The following is a 5,661-nucleotide window of genomic DNA, read 5'->3' as shown; positions in this document are numbered from 1 at the left end:
ACCAAGATCCCTCCTCCCCCAACTGTTCAGGATTTCCATCCACAATGTTAACCAAAACCAGCCCTCCTGGTTATTTACTTGACAGATCCAGATAAAACTTGTGAAACTATTTACATAATGTATAAAGAGCGCTCCTGCTAGGGCTTGGTGACAACATCTCAGGGCTCACTAATCCCCAAGCACTGTCCTTGGTGTTGGGCTTTCTGCTCAAGTCCTGGTGCCTCCATGAGTTCTTCTACTAGAGACAGATGCAGGAAGCTCTGCTGCTAGCAATCACTGTCAATGCCAGACTCACTCAATTGTAAGTCATTTGTCAGGGTGTTCGTCAGCTGGTTGTTTCCTGGGGGGTGGGCCGGTGCCATTGGCAACAGGGTTTCTGTGACTGAACTGCTGTGAGGAGGCCAGAATGGGGAGGCCCGGGAGACTGCTAGTCCACTTTGCTGTCCAAGAAACTCTCAGAATCCAAGGAGCTGCTCCTGCTGTTGCTGCTCATCTGTTCCATGATTTCAACCTCTGCTCTCAGCTCTCTCTTAATGTCATCCAATTGGGGTTCAGGTGAAGGGTTATCTTTCGTAGGAGAGGCTTTTGGTCCAACTGGTGGTTTCACTGGGGCTCTAAATGGTATGGAAGGTGTTGGTGCCCCAGCAGGGGGCTGTTCCCTTCCTGCCTGGATTTTGCTGCTTCCCTCAGCTCTTGTCTTCCTGACCTGAATGCTGCTACTGAATTTTTCCAACACATATTCACCAGTGTCATGATTAATGATGAGAACACAGTCTTTCTGATATGGTTTTTTGGTTTCCTTAGAACACAGTCATTGGAGATGCTGATCCAGGAATGTGTAATTGTGACTTCATCTCTTTTGCCAACCTGGAGTTTTCCTTCACATAAAGTATCTATGGATGCTGGTTTAAAATCATAGTGGATGGTGAGGAAGGAGGACTTGGGCCTCTTCTCAAAGCTCTCACTGACCCAGAAATGCTTTCATTATCTCAAGCACTGCTAGGTAATTAGCCTAGATCAGTAAATTTATGCCCCTTGGAATGTTATGTAATATCATCAAGGGACTATGACAATGTACAGCAACTCTGACATATGATGACAACCTTTAGGTTTAGAAGGTGGTGGTGTTTGTCCTTCATTCTCCAAGAAGACCAGGACATCAGGAAGATGATGCCGTGACTTGCAAGTGAACTGGACTTAAGTGAGGGAAGTCTGTGCAAAGTCAGAAGACTCACTTTCTCCTCCAGAGCCACCTCCAGTGGCAAGACAGATCAAGAGGACTGGCAATGGCCCTGGATGCAGTGGGAGGCCTTGGCCTTTTTAAGCTAAAGTCTTTCTGAGTTCTCACGTTGACTGAGGCAACTCCCATTCAGTAATTAAGGTTAGTTAAGAAATGAGCCAAGGAATGACCCCCTTTACCTAATAAAAAAGAATCAACCTGGGAGGGTAAGACCCCTAAGGTTTCTGTGCAAAGCAGAAACAATTACTATTTGCATTAACCCTGAGTCATCAGGGCCCAAACCATGACCACTAAAAGGTGCTTGGTCTGGGACCTATTGTTGACCAATCAATGAGAGCCAGAATGAATTGGTTTTAAACTAGGGTCTTTAAGAAAGAAATCTAGCCAGTAAACCCCAAGATATCTTTCCCAGGTTTCAGCTACCAAAATTTAAATTCCCTTAGGTAGAGCACCCCCCAGGTAAGGGCATGGCACTCCACCTGGATAGAGGGAGAGGAAGAAGGGAAGGGAAGGGAAATTCAGATAAACAACTAATATTTAGTCAATATGCTATCTCTCCCAAAATGTACAGTTCATTCTGTAGCTTATTTATTTTTCTCCTATAGACACAAATCCATTAGGGCAGCAGTTTCCAGCCTCTGGGTCCTCATGGAAACTTGGAGGGATAGTGTTATCATAAGTGCTCCTCGTATTCAGACACGGATTCATAGATAAGCAAGCATATCTTCTGTGGAATGATTAAATAGCAAGCCTCACAGATATGTGTATTACTTCACTATTTTTCAAATGTATATTGAATAATAAAATATAAATTTATTTTAAAATATCACCAAATTCAGAGAAATTTTTTGTCATACATTTTCTAGATCAAAAGACAAAAACAGTGCTATTATCACATGGGGGCCTATGATATTAATGAGAGCTCCTCTTACTTGAAAAGACTGGAGACCACTACATTAGGGCACATAATAAAATTCCATTATTTATTTGTGACTCCTGACTACTAGCAAATCTATTTTTTTCTATTTTTTCAAAAAAATCATACAATCTTTCTAGTTACTCATGAGCTCAAACATGGAGTCATCCACACTCTCCCTCACACCATATATTCAATTGGTTGCCAAATTGTGTTGATTTTAACTCCACAACCTCCAAAACCCAGCTACCCCAGTTTAGGCCCTCTCACTTGGACTATTAAAATGGCCTTCTAATTGGTCTGCATTCTCTCTCTCCAATCTTTCCTCCGCAAAATTACTAAAGCCCAGATATGACCATTTCACTCTTCTATTCTATACAATTAGTGGCTTCCTATTACCTCTAGGATCAAATACAATTTCCTATGCTTGGCATTTAAAATACTTTATGATCATCTCCCCCTTATCTTTCAAGACTTAATATACGTTTCTTTTTTCATGCAGCCTATGAAACAGACCCTCTTGCTATTATTCTTCACAAACAACACCCTATTTTCTAGCCTTTGGACAAGTCCATCCCCATTGCTAGAATACATTCTTCCCCTTACTCTGAGAGTGTCTAGTGTTTCTCAAAGTTCAGCTCAAAGCCCATCATCTACACGAAGTTTTTCTTAGACACCCTATTCAGTTGCTAGTTTCTTCCTCTAATTAAGATATTCTTTATTTATTTTGTATATAACTTTAAAAACTTATTTTACTTTTAATTTGTGGGATAAAACAAGTATTTCCATAATGTAGTATAGTAAAGATGATTACACATAAAACTGCAAATCTATTTTATGTAACTTTCTATTCCTTTAAAATATATAATAAAGTTGTTGTGTAAACTTTTTTTCCTCTTGCCCCACTCCCCCCCCACCCCCATGGGGCCTAATCCTAAAAGGCCATGGACTTTCCCACACAGCCCAGTCCCTGAGTTTGCCTGAGGTATCCAGCCCATCCAAGTATAATCCTTTCAACTGTCCTTTCAGTGTGGCCCTCCGGGCTATGACTCAGACCAACCTGTCATTGTCTGTACCTGGCCCACCCCAGGTTACTTGACCCTCCTTGATCCCATCCAGATTTTTTTACAGTCTTTTTCTGTATAAAAGTGCCAATCTTATTCTCACTAAATTGTGCAGATTCTTAGAATCTGGCCCACTTGTATTGGCATCACAAATACCACAGAATTACTAGGAATAGTGCCCACCCAACCTATATCATGATAAACTCGCTACTAATACTGAAAGAAGGCTTGAGTGGTTGAATTCTTTTGAAGCAGACCTGCCCTATACCCTTGCATTTCAGGGTTCCCAACACCCCTAGACTGCGTCATATTTGGTTCCCTGACTGAGAAGTTGACTGATCCCTTCAAGCCCTTTTCCAGCCAAGACCCGTAGGTATGTAAGCCTTCAATATCTTTCTCTCCCCCTTTCTCACTCTGTAGTTGGAGTTGCTCTCCAATCATGTAGGAAGGATTGGAGGTGTTTTTTGGGCCTGATGTTCTCAGGTTCCATTTGGGTCAGGCAGTTATGGGGCTGTCTCAGACCTGGAGAGACTTTCTGCTGCATGGGGAATGCCCTATTTGGATGTATATGCCTAATTATCTCAATTCTCTAGGATGCTAGGTAATTGGGAAAATTGCAGGTGCCTTTTTGGTTTCCTAAGGCTTACCACACCCTGGGATCCTCCTTCATGGAGGAATTCCCCATTTCCATTCCTGTGACTGCGGGATCCTCCTTCTCTTCTGGCCTCATGGCTACCAGATCCTCACAGCCAGACTCAGTGGGACTTCCCCAAGATTTGCCCCTAGATTAGAAATGGAAAAAGCCTGGTCTCCAAGACCTTGAAAAGGAAGGCTTGTGCCTGGCCTCCATACAATCTAAGGTACAAAGAAAATTGTTGTGTCTGGCCTCCATATGATTTAGGGGACCAAGAAAAATTGTCACATTTGTGCAGGTGGTTTCTGACAAGCCTCTCTGAGCATTTGGATTTTCCCCATAATTATCTGTATCATCCTGTCTGTCCATCATGTTAATTTGTTCTATGTTTGTCTCTGTGTGGTGAAAGTGAGGGTCTGTGTGTAATCTGACATCCTATAAGGTTTAAAATGCAGCCAGCCAGCAAGGGAAGCTTCTAAGGGCTGTAGCTGGGCTTTCTTGGAATGCTTCTTTCTCTTTCTCTCCCCCTGTCCCTCCCACCCTGACTGTGGTAGGAGTGGGAGGATGAGAAAGAGAAAGAAAAATATTTTATTATTTAAGTAGTATGATTGATAAAAACAAATAGAGGAGGGTGAGAGAAGTGTCAGATCAGAATTAGAAAGAAATAAGATATGTGCAGTTTTCAAAGTCTGTCAGAGAGATAAGTAGACAGGAGGAAAGGCAAGAAATTTTTAGCAGGTAGGGATGAGAAGAACTTCAACAGAAAGAAAGGCACAATCTATTTGCATGAAGAGTGTGAACAGAGGGTTTGAGAGTAAACGGTTTGGAAACTTTTGGAAAGAATGTTGTTGACTGAAAACTCTCTCTACATTGGAACTCTGGTCAAGTTCTGAATGTGGAGAGACAGGCAAAGGAAAAAAGGGGGAACCTTTTTCCCCCACATCAAAAAGAGGCAGCTTGACTAGTATTTAACTATTTCCTGTTTCACATAAGGAGGAAAGCTTCTGTGTACATGACTCCCACTAGGCAGTCTCCTGCAAAATGGGAACAAATTTGGCTTACAAGATCTCAAAAAGAGACACCTTAAATGTGAAGCCTTGAAGTTCTCTAGTACTTGGGAGAAGGTGTTATAAAAATCCTTACATTGTCTAGGAATAAACAATACTCGTTGGGAAGCCAGGAACATTTTAATTATATTTTACATTTATTCGGTCTGAATAAATGGGTACGTCCCCTAACTCAGACAGATGCCAGTCCTTTTATTGATCCCCAATTAGAATCTCCCACCAGGCTCTTCATTGGCCAGAAGCAACCCCGACTGCCCCTGCCCTCCTCAAATGGCTCGTTTAAGCATGTGTCCAAGCCTCTAACCTTCCACCAGACCAGAAGCCTGGTCTCTGCTAGATCACAGCTCTGATTAGAACTAGTTCTAATCAGTCACCTGACCTACATTCTGCTAAAGATGGGGGGAGGGGGGAGGAAGAGGGATATTTTCAACTCTGTGGAAACAAAATTGCTTCCACCATTTCTTACCAATCGGATGAGGCACCAAGTTCTACCTCATCTGTCTGGCCAGTTCAATGCCCCAACTTCAGATGTAGAAGGGAAGGAATTTTGAATAAAAATTAAAAAAAAAATTCTTAAGATTCTTCTTCCTGTAATCCCAGCTCTCACTAGGCTAAGACTATGGTGAAAAGTCAGAACAGCTAAAAACATTTTAGCAGATTCTGGAGGTTTTGAGATTGATCATTCAGTTTTGTAATACCTCCTTATACTCCCTTTCCCCTACTTCCTTCTCTTGAGTCAA

At 42.1% G+C, this 5,661-nt stretch overlaps 1 pseudogene; it reads right to left on the bottom strand.

Annotated features, from left to right (window-relative positions):
- Positions 1-266: 266 nt before the first annotated feature.
- LOC118854694 lies at positions 267-3,950 on the bottom strand (annotated as a pseudogene).
- Positions 3,951-5,661: the final 1,711 nt, after the last annotated feature.

This window comes from Trichosurus vulpecula, chromosome 6 (assembly GCF_011100635.1).
Source record: "Trichosurus vulpecula isolate mTriVul1 chromosome 6, mTriVul1.pri, whole genome shotgun sequence".
In the NCBI taxonomy this organism is placed as follows: Eukaryota; Metazoa; Chordata; class Mammalia; order Diprotodontia; family Phalangeridae; genus Trichosurus; species Trichosurus vulpecula.
The sequence above is the reverse complement of the archived record's forward strand: the minus strand, read 5'-3'. Positions and strand labels throughout refer to the sequence as shown.